A 17,804-nucleotide genomic window follows, 5' to 3' on the forward strand; every position below is an offset into this window, starting at 1 on the left:
CAGATTTACATGACAGAGTTAATATGACAGACTTTGACATGGCCAATATTACAAAACTTGAGCAGCATTTGTCATTTCTGCTGCTTGGATTTTTTTTTTTTTTTAACCCTGCGTACATAGTAAACCCAAATTAATTCTCAAATACTTGGTCCAGGAGTAACTCAGTCAAAAGCACAAGCAATAAAGGTAATAAAATACACAAATTTGGCTTCATCAAAGTTAAAACATTTGTACCTCAAAGGACATCATCAATAAAGGAGAAGATAATCCACTGAGTGGGAGAAAATGTTTTAAAATCATGTACTAATAAAGGATTTGTATCTAGAATATGTAAAGTGCCTTTACAATTGTGAATATATCGAAAACCAGCTCATAGTGCACTTTAAAAGGATGCATTTTGTAACATATGAATTCTATCATAATAAAAGTATTATATATATACATATAAAAGAAACTACATTCTAAAAAACTTACCTTTATGCTTCCTTTATACATCAAATTTACAAGAGTGAGAATGGCCATTTTTCATTAAGAAAATCCACCTACAAACTGTGCTGTCCTCCCTGAAACTAGGGTAAAGAAGAGACTAGAATCTGACCGCTACCTTGAAAATTTTGAAGTTAACTGAGATGACTGATCAGTTACTTTAGAATACAAGATACGATACACGATTCTGGGTAACAAATGTGGAATATGGAATAGAAATGCCAGGCAATGGTACTCTAGAATCAAGAGACCTTGGGTGGAGTAATGGAGAGCAGCCAGCTAAAGCAGATATACAACTCATACAAGTAGAGCTATTGTTCGAAGAGTCAGCAGAGGAGTCTCTGAAGATTTCAAAGATGCTCTAAAGAGAAAGATTCAGCCTTAAACATATTCCAGATGTGGAAAGTCTGAAGTCATCTTATGACAAGTTCAGTCAGTAAGAACTTCTGTGCTTCCACATTCTCTTCCTCTGCTCCAGCACTCCAACCTCTAAGGGTCGAGCATCAGCTGAAAAAAAGAAGACATGGTAAGGGAGAAAGGATTAGGAAGACAAGCATATCTCCTTTTCTATCTATGAATGTGCTGCCTGCAACTGACCTTCACATGGGAAAGAGGAGAAATCCTAGTTTTGACTAAAGATTGAAGTATTAAAGTGAATATTGTAAATTTTTTTTATTCTCTTTTTTTTTTAAAGATGAAGTGAGCTTAATACTTTTTCTACTTAATAATTACTTAAAAGATCATGTTACCTCTCCTACTTTGTATCAAAGAGCCAAGAAAAGACCACTCACATTCCACAAGTTAAGAAGTGACAGGGAGAGACACAGTAAACTTGCTTTATTATTATTATTTTTAAATTAAGTCTCATGATTCCCAATTATTGCCAGTCACTTTAAAGAAGAATACTTGGATCTGAACAGAATGAAGACATGTGTTTTTAGGTGTCAAAATCTAAGATTTTATGAATCATACACAAAAAAAAAGATTTGAAAATCGTAGCAGAGCCACAGAGAATAGTTTATGGTTTTTTGGGTTAAATTTATCTTTTGGAATGCTGAACATAATGCTCTCCATAATCAATCTTAACTAGGCAACAAATTGGGAGCTGAAAATTCACAGTGTGATATGGTAAGGGTTAAGAAAATTAGAATAAGAACAAGGAATCACTGAATTCCATTAGGAAATTAGGACTGTGGGTTTTTTTCCCCCTGTAGTATACATAATGTGGAGAAAATATGCAAGTAATTACTTATAATACTGCTCACAATGTAATCATGGCCGGTGAGAGAAGTTAATCACTGCCCTCCTCACTCTCCGTGCCCAACTGCCTGTTCTATGTTCTAGTAACTTTTTTTTAAGCCTCCAGAATACTATGCTGTCTCAAATCTCTTGCCTTTGCAAAAGCTACAAATGTTGTATGGGATGCCCTTTTTTTCCTCATTTATCTTTGTTCAAATCTTTTGTTCAGAGATGATCTTTGTATCATCTTCCTTAGAAAACCTTCTCTGGAGATTTCCCCCACCTCCAGCCTAAAATGGAAAATGCTTTCCTCTATGACGTCTTCAGTAACTTTTGCAGGTTTATCTTACTAATTGTTGTTCACTGATTTAACATCTGTTTCTCCTATTTCACTGATATCTTTGAAGGAAGAGCATATTTTATATTTATCTCAATATTTCTTGATACTTTATCACATTTGTCACTCAATAAAAGTTGGTTGGACCTAGATTACCTTTGTTAACTAGAGAGTGAAGGAATTCAAGACCACAGTGACAAAAATAAGAGTTACTGCTGGCACATGGGTGACAGCCTCATTACTGACACTGATTCTGTACTCCAAACATTGGCTTGTTATAAGATCTGTATTAGTGAGTGAATCATCGATCCTAGACGGTTAATGTTAGTTTACAACTGGAAAAATAGAAGAAATAAAAGGGAAGAATTAAATTGAGACACTTACATTTTTATATAACCAATTCCTGGCTGCTATTTAGTGCTAGCGTGAAAGCATTTTTTAAAGAAAACTTGATCATGTGGTTTAAACAAACCATTAATATCCCAGAGTGTTAAATGATACATTACAAATAAACGTAAGTTTTATGTTTTGCTTTCACATCAATCTCTGATCACTTTATTGTTGTTGTTATCTGTCCTCAAATTGACCCCCAACCCCTAAAGACCCCATGCACACTGAACGAACCATTACTGCAAATTGGCCAATGTTCTATTGTGATCCATAGAGTTTTCACCGGCTGATATTCAGACATAGATTGCCAGGTTTATTTTATTTACTTATTTTTACTAGTCCGTCTTAAATCTGGAAGGTCCACTGAAACCTGTTCAACATCATAGCAACACGCATGCCTCCACTGACAGACAGATGGTGGCTTTGCATGAGTTGCACTGGATGGGAATCAAACTCTGGTCTCCCACATGAGAGACAAGAATTCTACCACTGAATCACTAAGTGATTGTTATTCTTGCATGAGGTTGCATCTAAGTTAATTTCTTATTATACTACCTGATTCTGTTTTCTTGCACTCTCTTGTCCTGTAATATGTTACAAGGGTCTTATAGATTCCGTTTGTGTGTAATCAGCACAGAGCTTTCCCCCTTATTGATGCTCTCTGTTCTAAACATCCTTATACTCTCAAAATGCCTTTCTGCTTTCTTTCTTTTTCCTGTACATATTTTTGGTCTACATTTTCTCTCTCCTGTAACATTTCTCTTACCTCTAGACTTCAACTCATTAAACGTGGCATAAGCATGCTATGTTTCTGAGCTGCTACCTCTTTCGTCATTTTCCTTGGATCTTTCGAGCTGCTTTCTCTGAGTTGAACTCCATCTCCATGAGTTGAATTCCTTGCTTAGTGTGATTTCTGTCTCTAGGTTGCCTATAAACAGTTTAGTGAAAATCATATCCATGGCAAATAAAGATTTGAAGTAGATGGACAGGAAATAAAAATATGACTAGTGGAGAATACAGAGGACTTTCTGGATGCAATTAACAAACAAGAAAATAAAATAAAAACCTTACAAGCAATTGACTGAATGGCTATTACATTACAGTTTGTCTTCTTTAAGAATTATCAGAAAACTCCCTCACTATCAAACACATTGACTGACGTGCAAACCCTTGTCCCATCCTGTGTCAGGCTGTATGTACCTCCAGCTCCTCAGACAGCCTCACTGCCTTAAGTTCCCTGTTTCTGCCAAGAGAGTCTATTAGCCCATAAACAAACACCATAAACCTTCTGCTTCCATGCTATTGCTTCAGAAGGTAACAGAAAATGAATGGTTTCGTGATTAATGGAAAGTATTAATAGTATTTTTAACTGGTAACCCGTTGCTTTCAAGTCGATTCCGACTCATAGCAACCTGACGGGACAGAGTAGAACTGCCCCAAAGGATTTCCAAGGAGCAGCTGGTGTATTCAAACTGCCTGCCTTTTGGTTATCAGATGAGCTCTTAACCATATTTTTAAGGACATATAATGCATAATGCTATAGTATTATGCATAATATTATAAATTATTATCCTTTAAAATAGTGTAAACTAGCACAGGAAATGACATTTCTAATATTACAAAACTTGAGCAACATCTATTATTCCTACTACTTGGGATTTATTTTTGTTTGTTTGTTTCCCCTGCTAATATCTTGAACATAAATGAATCCTCAAATTCTTGTTCAAAGATTAACAGCAATTCAGTGCATAGTGTGTTCCCATTGATAATATTGCTGTGTTGCTCCCTCTGTCTAGCTTCAAAATGTCCCATATATGCAAACATTATTTCAAAATACACTGACATACATTTGAAGGGATGAAAAGTTATACCACCTACTTGTAGGCCACTATATTTATATTTAATGAAATCCATACAAATCCAACACCTACTAGATTTCTTAAAAACTATGAACTCAGAGATTACTTTTTGTTAGAATCATAAAGCTGCTTTCTTACTTACCAAGAGAGGGAAAACGTAAAGCAACAATTTACAACTAAGTAGTGGCATGCTGAGTTAGGACAGACTATATCAAGAGAACTATCTACTGGGCACCACTTGTTTTGTCACAAATGCCCACCTGAAGCTTAGTGGTCTTCCACATCATCACCTCAAAATAAATTATATTATCACATTAGGCCATAACTCTACAACTCAGCAAGACATCACACCCATAATCCTGGTGCAGCCTCCTGGCTTTGGATTTCTTTCTGTTCTTGGCCTGTGATTCTAGCACCTAGTTGATTTACGTGGGTTGGCAAGACCATGGACTTCCACACTTGCATTTACAGATATTGTTGAATATTTATTGGGTTGAGCAACTGATATTCTTCCTAATGGCTGTGCACCCACAATCAAAAGAAATTGTTTCTTGTTTGAGCTGATAAAAAGGCAAGGGTCACCTGTGAATATCAGGAAACTTACCAGTAAGTAGGGAAGTCTTTAGACTCACACCTCAGAGGAAGGAAGTAATGGAGGTGGTATACAGTCACCAGAGTTTTGCTGCTATGTAGCCCACCAATATATCTGGACATACAGATTTTACTCCTATCTCCTTGCTGTTTTCACAGTGGCCCAGAAACCTCTGAGGATTTCAGCTCATCAGACTACAATCAGGGGAAATGAAAAAGTTCTGCAGGTGAACCCCCAAAGGAGACTGGAGTCAAAGAGAGTCATCCAACACTCTATAAAGCATAAGAATTAACCATTTGTGGAGAACACACCTTAAGCTTCCCTTGCTCCCTTGGCAGAATTGTGATTGTCACCTGCAAGATCCCAGAGAAGCACGTGAATAATCTTAGAAAACTCTGACAGTGAATGATAACTGTGACTTTATGTGTCTGTCTCTACCAGGATTTAGGATGCTGAAGCTCCCCAGGTTCCTGCAGTGTTTTCTTTTCCACATTTGTGAGCCATTATAATACCCTACCTATGAATGTTATATTTTATTAAAATAATATGTTTCGTTTTACGTCACTGCAATGCAGGGTCTATCTTATTGATACAGCTTTTTATTTTGAGTTGAGTGTGGATTAAAGATATTAGTGTTCATTGTTGTTGTTAGGTGCTGTCAAGTCGGTTCCAACTCATAAAGACGCTATATACAACAGAACAAAACAGTACTTTGTCCTGCATCATACTCCATCATTGCTACGTTTGAGCCCATTGTTGCAGCCGCTATGTCAATCCATCTCATTGAGGATCATCCTCTTTTTTGTTGGCCCTCTACTTTACCAAGCATGATGTCCTTCTCCAGGGACTGCCCTTCCTGATAACATAGCCAAAGTATTTGAGATGAAGTCATGCCATCCTCACTTCTAAGGAGCATTCTGGCTGTACTTCTAAGAAAGATTTGTTCGTTCTTCTGTCAGTCCATGGGGTGTTCAATATTCTTGGCCAACACCAAAATTCAAATGCATCAATTCTTCAGTCTTCCTTATTCATTGTCCAGCTTCTGTTTGCATATGAGGCGATTGAAAATACCATGGCTTGGATCAGGCACACCTTAGTCCTCAAGGTTATGTCTTTACTTTTTAACACTTAAAAGAAATCTTTTGCAGCAGATTTGCCCAGTGTAATACGTTGTTGACTGCTGCTTCCATGGGCGTTGATTGTGCATCCAAGTAAAACGAAATCCTTGGCAATTTCTATCTTATCTCCATTCATCATGATATTGCTTACTGGCAGAGTTGTGACGATTTGTGTTTTCTTTATTTTGAGGTGTAATCCATACTGAAGGCAGTAGTCTTGATCTTCATCAGTAAGTGCTTTAAGTCCTCCTCACTTGCAAGAAGCAAAATTGTGTCATCTGCATATCACAAGTTGTTAATGACTCTTCCTCCAGTCTTAATGCCACCTACTTCATACAGTCCGGCTTCTCACATTATTTGCTCAACCTACAGATTGAATAAGTATGGTGAAAGCATACAACCCTGACACTAACCTTCCCTGATTTTCAACCATGCAGTATCCCTTTGTTCTGTTCAAATGACTGCCTCTTGGTCTATGCACAGGTATGAGCATCATTAAGTGTCCTGGAGTTCCCATTCTTTGCAAAGTTATCCATAATTTGCTATAGTCCACACAGTCAAATGCCTTTGCATAGTCAATAAAACACAGGTAACCTTCTTTCTGGTATTCTCTGCTTTCAGCTACTATCCACCTGATATCAACAATGACGTCCCTCATTCCATGTCCTCTTCTGAATCTGATTTGAATTTCTCACAGTTCCTTGCCAAAGTACTGCTGCAACCATTTTTGAATGATCTTCAGCATAAAATTACTTGCATGTGATAATAATGATATTGTTCAATAATTTCCACATTCTGTTAGATTATCTTTCTTTGGAATAGACACAAATATGGATTTCTTCCAGTTGGTTGGTCAGGTAACTCTATTCCAAATTTCTTAGTATAGACAAGTGAGCACTTCCAGTGTTGCATAATTTGTTGAAACTCCTCAGTTGGTATTCTGTCCATTCCTACAACCTTGTTTTTTGCCAATGGTTTTAGGGAAGTTTGGACTTCTTTCTGTACCGTTGGTTCTTGATCATATGCTCCTCCTGAAATGGTTGATTGTTGACCAGTTCTTTTTGGTACAGTGACTCTGTGTATGCCTTATGGCTTCTTTTGATGCTTCCTGCGTCGTCCAATTTTTTGCCCATAGAATCCTTCTACATTGCAACTCAAGGCTTGAATTTTTTCTTTAGGTTTTCCAGCTTGAGAAATCCCTAGGGTGTTCTTCCCTTTTGGTTTTATAATTCTAGATCTTTGCACATTTCATTATAATACACTTTCTTTACCATTTGCATAAACAGTATGCCAGCTAGTTTTTATGACTCTGGACCTCAGAGGTAAGGGTTATTCTAGTTTTAATACATTTAGGGTAAAGGTGGTTACTTTCTGAAATGTATGAGGCTCAGCAGACCTTAGTTGGAGCCTCATTGTTATGTAGGTTGAGCACTGTATTAGTTGATGCTTCCTGGATGTTTTAGTTTTGTAAACTTTTGCTTTTTTTTTTACTTTATTTCTTTGAGGTAAGGCTTGCAAGCATAATTATGGCTTTACTGTGTGATAGTTGGGGAGCCTTGTTGGGTTTGTTTTTGTTTTTCTGTGTCATATTTAGAAAACAAGAGGTTCCCTATGTCATCTAATGGAAAAGTACCAGCAATAAATTATCTATCTAGTTCTCAGCAGCATGCAGTCATGTTACAAATCTGTGGCACCGACGTATCCCTCATGTCATTGGTGGGTTGTATTGGCAAATCATATTTCTGAAAATCCATAATAATAAAAAAAGTTATACCAACCAAAAATTTAAACACGCCCAATAAGCATGTATTTTAATACTGAAAACACATGCCATCCAAAAAAAAAATTAATAAGAAAAAATGAGGTAACAAAAGGGTTACTTTGTCTTCTTGAGTGGCCCTTTGAAATCTTCTGTTCAGCTCTTTTACTTCATTTCTTCCTTTCATTATAGCTACTCTACTTTCAAGAATGAGTTTCAGAGTCTCTTCTGACATTCATTTTGTGGTTCTTTTTTTTTCTTTTTAATGACCTTTTGCTTTCTTCATGTAAGATATCCTTGATGTGTTCCCACAACTCGTCTGGTCTTCAGTTACTAGTGTTCAATTCATCACATTTATATTTGAGATAGTCCCTAATTCAGGTGGTATATACTCAAGGTCATACTTGGCTATCAGGGAGTTTTTCTAATTTTCTTCAGCTTCAACTTGAACTTGCATATGAGCAACTGATATTCTGTTCCACAGTCAGCCCCTGGCCTTTTTCTGACTGATGATATTGAATTTCTCCACTGTCTTTTTCCGCAAATGTAGTTGATTTGATTCCTGTGTATTCCATCTGGCAAGTTCCGTGTGTATAGTCACCATTTACGTTGTTGAAAAAAGGTATTTGCAATGAATAAGCTGTTTGTCTTGCAAAATTCTACCGTGTGATCTCCCTCGCCATTTCTATCACCAAGGCCATATTTTCCAACTACCAATCCTTTTTCTTTGTTTCCAACTTTCTCATTCCAATCACCAGTAATTATCAATGCATCTCGATTACATGTTTGATTGATTTCAGACTGTAGAAGCCGGTAAAAATTTTCAATTTCTTCACCGTTTGCATTCATGCTTGATGCATAAATAAGTGTATGGATATTATCCTATCACTGAAAGTGTTTTATTTCAGGATATATCTTGAAATGTTCTTTTTGACAATGAACTTGACAACATTCCTCTTCAATCTGTCATTCCCAGCATAGTAGACCATATGATGGACTAATTCAAAATGGCAATACCAGTCCATTTCAGCTCACTAATACCTAGGATGTTGATCTTTACGCATTCCATTTCATTTTTGGCAACTTCCAATTTTCCTTGATTTATACTTTGTACATTCCACATTTTAATTATTAACGGATGTTTGCATCTGTTTCTTCTTATTTTGAGTCAAGCCACATCAGCAAATGAAGGACTCGAAAGCTATACTCCATCCACATCATTAAGGTCAACTCTACTTTAAGGAGGCAGCTCTTCCCCAGTCTTATTTTGAGTGACTGCTAACCTGAGAGGCTCATCTCTGGCACTATATCACACAATCTTTCACTGCTATTCAGAAGTTTTTCACTGGCCAGTTTTTTTAGAAGTAGATCACCATGTCCTTCTTCCCAGTCTGTCTTAGTCTGAAAGCTCTGCTGAAACTTTTTCTCTATGGGTGACCCTGCTAGTATTTGAAACACCGGTGACATAGCTTCCAGCATCACAGCAACACACAAGCCACCAAAGTATGACAAACTGACAGACGAGTGGTGGAGTACTCATTAGAAGTAGGTTTAAATTCCAACTCACAGGGACCACATATGTTGCAGAGTAGAGTTGCTCTCCATAGTGTTTTCAAGGCTGTGTCCTTTCAGGAGTGAATCACCAGGCCTTTCTTCTGAGGTGCCTCTAGGTGGATCTGAACTGCCAACATTTCAGTTAGTAGCCAAGTGCTTAACAGTTTGCATCATAGATACATAAGTATACTCTATTTTTAAAAAATTTATGAATACTATCTTTGCTTCCTTTTATTTTTATTTTTCTCCAGAGTAATTAATTTATAGAACAAGTGAGCTCTCTATCAGTGGGTTTTCCAGACATTGTCTAATGGGTGCTTTGACTTTCTTATTATAGGTTTTACTTAGATACTCAGTATTTCTCTTTTTTCTCTTAATTTTATTGTGTTTTAGGTGAAGGATTACAGCACAAATTAGTGTTTCATTCAAAATTGCATACACAAATTGTTTTGTGGCGTTGGTTACAATTCCCACAACTTGTCTGCACGCTCCTCCTTTCACTTTCCACCCTGGGTTCTCTGCGTCCCTTCCTGTTTTCCTGTTGTCTTTTCTTGTTTTCCTGTCCCTTCCTGCTTCCTTGTTTTGCTTTTGGGCAGGTGTTGCCCATTTGGTCTCATACTTGGTTGAACTAAGAAGCACATTCCTCATATGTGATATTGTTTGTTTTATAGACCTGTCTAATCTTTGAAATGAAAGGTGGATTCAGGAGTGGCTTCAATTCTGAGTTAGCAGGGTGTCCAGGGACCATAGTCTTGGGGGTTCCTCCAGTATCTGTCAGACCAGTAAGTCTGGTCTTTTTTTGTGAATTTGAATTTTGTTCTAAATTTTTATCCCACTCTGCCAGGATCCTCTATTGTGATCATGTCAGAGTGGTTGGTAGTGGTAGCCAGGCACTATCTAGTTCTTCAGGGCTCAGGCTGGTGGAGACTATAGTTCATGCGGTCCCATTAATCCTTTGGACTAAAATTTTCCTTGTGTCTTTGGTTTTCTTCATTCTTCTTTGCTCTGGATGGGATAGGACCAATGGATGTATCTTAGATGGCTACTCTGGATGTCTCATGTGGTTCTTTTTATGGAGGGACAGGCTCAGAGATGAGGAATTGCAACAGTTAATGATGGTGAAGGGTATATGAAAATATTGCTCACTGAGGATAGAGATCTGGAGATTTGGTTTTTCATCTCATTTTGAAAAGTATCTGAAAAACATAGCTGCATGCTAAAAAGGTATTAAACCTGGCAGGAAGGTAAAAAGAAAGGGCCAGTGAGCAGCCAACAAGGAATTAAAAGAGATCATGGAATACAGCCCAGAGCATTGTCAGGCTGCTAGGATGATCCAGTCCAAACTGCAGCAGATGACAAATGACCATAAGCTGAGATCTGATTCATTCAGTGGCAAATGAAAATGGTACCAAAGGAAGAAATCTATATTCCAATAAATGACAGGTTTCTTTATTTAAAAGCAGACTTTGATTCCCTAAAATGGAAGGAGAGGGTTAACAAAAGTTAGACACAATAGAAAAATGATAGTTTTTCATATAACCGAAGAGGGTACGTGAAAAGGCCACAAAAGATCACCAGATACAGAATATGACTCACTTGAAATGTCCCTTCAGAGAAGTTTGTGGAAAAAGTTCAAGAAATCCTAGAGCAGCTGGGTGAGCAAGGGCTGTAATATGAAGAGATGTCCCTTGGAGTTCTTAAAAATGCATCTTGAGATCTTTGGGAATCTGCAAATTCGTGAATAGCACCATAGTCTACGTTTCCTCCCATAAAATGAATTAAGGATGACTTTATAATACAACAACTGCTGCAGCTATGTGGGCATAAAGAGGACTACCCAACCATAACCAAAGAACTGCAAATCCACATGGAGCTGTAGAGGCTGGATAGCTTACCCCACAGATAAGTAACTTTCTAGGCAAAGCAGCTTCTTTAGGAACTTGATTCAAAAGGATCTTAAAAATAAAAGACTCAACAATAAAAGCAGAAAATGTAAAACTGCCCTAGACCAAAGGTCTACTAAACAGTTTAACTGATTTGGATTTACAAAATGACATTAATGGGAAATAAAATCAAAGATCTTTCTTTTATAGCAAAGTTGAAAAAGAAAACTCTATGATAGAAAAGCCACTATTTGATATAATTCTTAGATATCTCAGCCTTCACATAGGTAGTAAATGAATTTTTAATAGTTACATATTTATTTTGAGATATATTAAAAATTGTATAACAAACATATCACATCTATGATTTCATGGACATTATTACTTGGGACAACATTTAATTTTAAAGAATGAGTTTATTTTAATAAAATATATAATAAGAAACCATAAAGGTAGGTTGTAGATTAATATGATAAAAGTTGGACCAAGGTATATAACGTAATTGTATCTATAAATGTGTGTAACAGAATGATGGTAGAGAAAATTGCCTCAATATAAAGATGTAATGCATCATTATTTAAACCTTGCTGGTTTAAATAGGATACATAATCAAATCCCAACCAGACTGGAAGAGTGCAGTTTGGCACACTGGAAAGAACACAGACTTTGGGGACAGATGGATCTAGATGCAAATGCTGACTCTGCTCCTTTTTTGCTACATGGTGTGGGGAAACCATGAATGTCCGTGTGACTCAGTTTCTTTATGAGGGTTGCTGTTCATTGTTCGGTGCCATTGAGTTGATTTTGGCTTATACCAACCCCATGTGACATAGTAGAACTGCCTCACAGGGTTTTCTAGGCTGCAACCTTTACAGAAGCAGTTCACCAGGTCTTTCTCCTGGGGAGCCCCCGAGTAGGTTTGAACCTCCAACCTTTCTGTTAGCAAACGAGCGCTTAACCTTTGTGCCACCAGGGCTCCTTTTATTGAGGGTAATGCCTTGCAAATGTTTTGCCTAGAGAAGGCATAGAAAAAATTTTATCACCATTATTGCAGATATAAAAATAAGGTCAATATTCTCCTCTGTCAATAATCTGATGGAGTGATATGATGGAAAGAGGACAAGATACAGAATCAAAAGACTTGGGTTTAATCTGCAGCATCAAATATTTTCTTCTTACTAAATGTGCATGGTCTATGCTAGGGTGACCAGCTGTCCTGGTTTACCTGGGATGGAGGGATTTCCCAGAACATGGGATTTTCAGTGTTGTACTGGGACAATCCCAGGCAAACAGACGATTCCTCACCCTAAGAGCTGCCTTGGTCAATGCCTTACTCAAAGCTGAGTTGTTTAAATCATTCTTGGATTCCTAACCTGTAGATACTCAATATTTCTTAAGATCACAATTTTTTAATAAACAACTGTTATGTTCAAGGTACTTGGCTAGGCACTGACAATGACAGAAGTTAAAATCAACATCTTAAATCACATACACGTTGGCACAGGAGATAGACAATAAGGAAATAATGCTGTTGTTTAGGGTTCCAACAGTTGCAAAAGGAGACTGTGTAAAGACTTAGGTAAGTAGCAGCTAACCCATTATGCACACCAAAGAAGGCAATTACTGAAGTGTATTGCAGACAGTAGAAAAAATAAACAGATAACATAGTTACTTGTCTATGGGTTTTCAATTCAATTTTCATTGTTTATGTATGTGAGCCTCACATCTCCAAACATGTTTCACAATACTTGAGGACACGGGTCTTTTCAATGTCTTACTGGAAGTATTGATGACATCCATACACACACACTCACAGAGAGAGAGAGAGAGAGAGAAGTTATTTAGGAGATGCTGACTCTGTGTGCATGTGTATATTTAATATTGCATCACACTCCAGTCACGACATCATGGTTAAGTTCATTAGAGCAATTATGGCTTTTTCCTAACTGAACATGTTCTTCTTTTATTTCTTTCTTCTTGTTTTCAGAATGATTCATTAGAAATTTCTCTAATCCTAATTAGAATAGTGCTGCTGTGGCTGATTTTGATGCAATTATAGAGCTGGTTGTGTAGAGAGGTAAAATTAAGAAGGGAAGGGGGAAACATAGCTGTAAGTATATTAGCCACCAGTCCACTTTCCAAGCATCTAATATATCATGATAGTTATGCTTAATTAAATCACTAACTTGAAACCTGATGGGCATTCTAGCATATGCAGTATATTTTTGCATTCAACCTCTATTCTTTCATTGTCATTCTTAGATCTCTATATCTGTTCAGAAATTGCCAGGTGAGTCGACTGTCATTGCTACTGAGATTTCCCATCAAACCTGATTCTTACATAGTTTACCCAGGATCACATTTCTAATCTGCTGGCTCTTCACAGCATATACAATGGGATTCATTAGAGGGGGAACCAGAAGAAAGATATCAGCTATAATGATCCTAATAACTGGGGAATTTTTTTGCCAAACCGGTGAAGGACAGCTAAGGTGATGACAGGCACATAGAAGATGAGCACAGCACAGATATGGGAAATGCAAGTGTTAAGGACCTTGAGACGATCCTTGTGTGAGGCAATGCCCAGGACAATTTTCGGGATCAGTATGTAAGACACAGAAATACATAGCAAGTCTAACATAACTATAAGAGCCACAAAAAAACCGTAGATGATATTGACCTTATTGTCAGAACATGCCAACTTCATGACATCCTGGTGGAGGCAGTAGGAATGGGAAAGAACACTTTTCTTACAGAATTTCAGCCTCTTTAGAGTAAGGGGAAAAGGAAGGATAAAGAAAATACATACTACAGGAATCACAAGGCCAATTTTAATGACTCTGGCACCTGTAAGTATAGAGGTGTATCTCAAAGGGTTATTCATGGCTATAAAGCAATCAACAAACATGATGAAAAGTACAGATGTCTCCATGGCTGAGAATCCATGAATGAAAAACTCTTGGGCAATGCAAGAATTTATGGAAATCCCTGTGGCATTGAACAAGCATATTCTCACCATAGTTGGAAGGGAGGAGATGGACAGTCAGAAAATGTCAGCATGGAGAGGAAATAATACATAGGTTCATGCAGAGAGGTCTCTGTTTTTATGTAAAAGAGGATGGTGCAGTTCCCCAGGATGGCAAAGAGGAAAATGAGACAAATGGGGATAGCAACCCAAATGTGGGAAAGTTCCATTCCTGGGATCCCAACCAGGAAGAAGGTAGAGATTTCCACTTCAGAGGTGTTGGAGACTGACATGGCAGGAATGTGAGGGAATCAGGGTGGAGATCTCTGAAGATGGGTCCTGCAATGGCAAAAACACATTGTCTTAAATATGTATGTATGAGTAGTTTGGTTTTTGGAAATAATTGAGATTCCAGCTATAATCCTTAATAATTCTTAAGACTAAAACAAAACGCTTTATAGAATATGGTCAGGAGTAACATCATGACCCATGTAAATAGGATACGAAAAAAACATGAAAACATATTAATTTCCACATGTAAATAACAATAGACAAATATCAATATTCCAAATGCTTTTTTTGGTCTCAGCATATAGAAATGAAGCAGCAAATTTCTCAGCCTCCATTTTTGATAGCATTTTTTTAAGATAGAAATACCGCATAAATTTGTAAAATGTATGGATGAGTATGAAATCAAATTAGGAGCATCACTTATTACAATCATGTTGTAATTATTGAAGAATTTACACTTTACAAAACTGCATCCTTTTCAAAAAATGGTGCTGGCTTAACTGAATATTCACTTGCAAAAGAATGAAGTTGGACCTCTTCCTCAAACTATATACAAAAATCACCTCAAAATATATTGTAGACCTAAATTTAAGAGCTAAGACAGGAGAGCTTTTAGAAGAAAACATACAATTAGATCTTCAGATATAAACAATGTATTCTTGGCACCAAAAACTCAAGCAAGAGAAGAAAAATACGTAAACTGAACTTCATCAAAATGAAAAACTGTGTGTTTCAAAAAAACACCATCAAGAAAGTAAAAAATCAACACACTGACTAAACCCTGAGAGTATGGCCCCCAGACCCCTTCTAGCTCAGTCGTGAAGTCACTTCTGAGGTTCACTGTTCAGCTGGAGACTGGACAGCCCCATATAACAAAATGAAACTAATGAGGCACAGCAGTCCAGGGACAAGGACTAGAAGGCAGAAGGAGACAGGAAAGCTGGTGATAGGGAACCCAAAGTTGAGTAAGGACAGTGCTGACATGTAGTGGCGTTGTTAACCATTGTCATAGGGCAACATGTGTACTAACTGTTTAATGAGAAACTATTTTGTTCTGTAAACCTTCATCTAAAGCGAGAATAACAGTACAACTGGAAGAAAATAATTGATGTCACTGAACTGTGCACATAGAAATTTTTGAAACGGATGGTGTATCTTTGGCTATGTATATTTTCACCAAAAAAAAAGGTGGAGAAGGGAGAGGGTTGACATGTCGTGGGGTTGTTAACCAATGACATAAAACAATATGTGTACTGACTGTTTAATGAGAAACTACTTGTTCTGTAAACCTTCACCTGAAGTACAATAAAAAAAAAAACTAAAAAAAAAAAATCAACACATTGAATGAGAGAAAAATATTCACAAATCATGTATCTGAATTTGTATTCAAAATATATAAAGAACTTTAAAAATCAACAATGAACATAAAGAGATATTCAACATCATTGGTCGTTGTTGTTGTTAGGTGCAGTCAAGTCAGTTCCAACTCATAACGACCCTATGCACAACAGAATGAAACACTGCCCAGTCCTGCGCCATCCTCACAAGTGTTGCTATGCTTGAACCCACTGCTGCAGAAACTGTGTAAATCCATCTCGTTGAGGGTTTTCCTCTTTTTCACTGACCCTCTGCTCTACCAAGCATGATGTCCTCCAGGGACTGATCTCTCCTGATAACAAGTCCAAAGTATTTGAGACGCAGTCTCGCCATCCTTACTTCCAAGGAGCATTCTGGTTGTACTTCTTCCAAGACAGATTTGTTCCTTTTGGCAGTCCATGGTATATTCAATATTCTTTGCCAACACCACAATTCAAAGGCATCAATTCTTCTTTGGTCTTCCTTATTTATTGTCCAGCTTTCGCATGCATATGAGGTGATTGAAAACACCAAGGCTTGGGTCAAGCTTACCTTAGTTTTCAAGGTGACAGTTTTGCTTTTTAACACTTTAAAGAGATCTCTTGCACCTAATTTGCCTAATGCAATCCGTCTTTTGATTTCTTTAGTGCTGCTTCTATAGCTGTTGATTGTGGATTCAAGTCAAATGAAATCCTTGACAACCTCAACCTTTTATCCATTTATCATAGTGTTGCTTATAGGTCCAGTTGTGAGGATTTTTGTTTTCTTTTTGTTGAGGTGTAACCCATACCGAAGGATGTTGTCTTTGATCTTCATCAGTATAAGTGCTTCAAGTCCTCTTCACTTTCAGCAAGCAAGACTGTGTCATCTGCATAACGCAAGTTGTTAATGAGTCCTCCTCCAATCCTGATGCCCTATTCTTCTTCATATAGTCCAGCTTCTCGGATTATTTGCTCAGCATACAGACTGAATAGGTATGGTGAAATGATACAACCCTGACACACAACTTTCCTGAATTTAAACCATGCAGCATCCCCTTGTTTGGTACAAACTACTGCCTCTTGATCCACGTACAGATTCCTCATAAGCACAATTAAGTGTTTCAGAATTCCCATTCCCTGCAATGTTATCCATAATTTGTTATGATCCACACAGTAGCATGCCTTAGCATAGTCAATAAAACACAAGTAAACATCTTTCTGGTATTCCCTGCTTTCAGCCAGGATCCATCTGACATCAGCAATGACATCCCTGGTTCCGCATCCTCTTCTGAATCCAGCCTGAATTTCTAGCAGTTCCCTGTCGATATATTGCTGCAGCTACTTTTGAATAATCTTCAGCCAAATTTTGCTTGCATTTGATATTAATGATCTTGTTAGATAATTTCCGCAATTGGATAGATCACCTTTCTTCAGAATAGGCATAAATATGGATCTCTTCCAGTCAGTTGGCCAGGTAGTTGTCCTCCAAATTTCTTGGCGTAGACGAGTGAGCACTTCCAGTGCTACATCCGTTTGTTGAAACATCTCAATTGGTATTCCATTAATTCCCAGAGCCTTGTTTTTCACCAATGCTTTCAGTGCAGCTTGGACTTCTTCCTTCAGTACCATCGGTTCCTGATCATATATTACCTCTTGAAATGGTTGAATGTCGACCAATTCTTTTTGGTATAGTGTATTTGTGTATTCTTATTATCTTCTTTTGATGCTTCCTGTGTCTTTTAATATTTTCTGCATAGAATCCATCAGTATTGCAACTTGAGGCTTGAATTTTTTCTTCAGTTCTTTCAGCTTGAGAAATGCTGAGCTTGTTCTTCCCTTTTGGTTTTCTAGCTCCAGGTCTTGCATGCAAGTAAATACCACAATCAGATGCTATTTCACAATATGAACTTATCGACATTGAGTTGATTGGGACTCATAGCAACCCTATAGGACAGAGTAGAAATGCCCCATAGGGTTTCCAAGGAGCGACTGGT

At 37.4% G+C, this 17,804-nt stretch overlaps 1 pseudogene; it reads right to left on the reverse strand.

The window, feature by feature from the left end:
• Positions 1 to 13,541: 13,541 nt before the first annotated feature.
• LOC101359158 (olfactory receptor 51A7-like) lies at positions 13,542 to 14,475 on the reverse strand (annotated as a pseudogene).
• Positions 14,476 to 17,804: the final 3,329 nt, after the last annotated feature.

The sequence above is a fragment of the Trichechus manatus genome, unplaced genomic scaffold, assembly GCF_000243295.1.
Source record: "Trichechus manatus latirostris isolate Lorelei unplaced genomic scaffold, TriManLat1.0 scaffold00232, whole genome shotgun sequence".
Classification (NCBI taxonomy): Eukaryota; Metazoa; Chordata; class Mammalia; order Sirenia; family Trichechidae; genus Trichechus; species Trichechus manatus.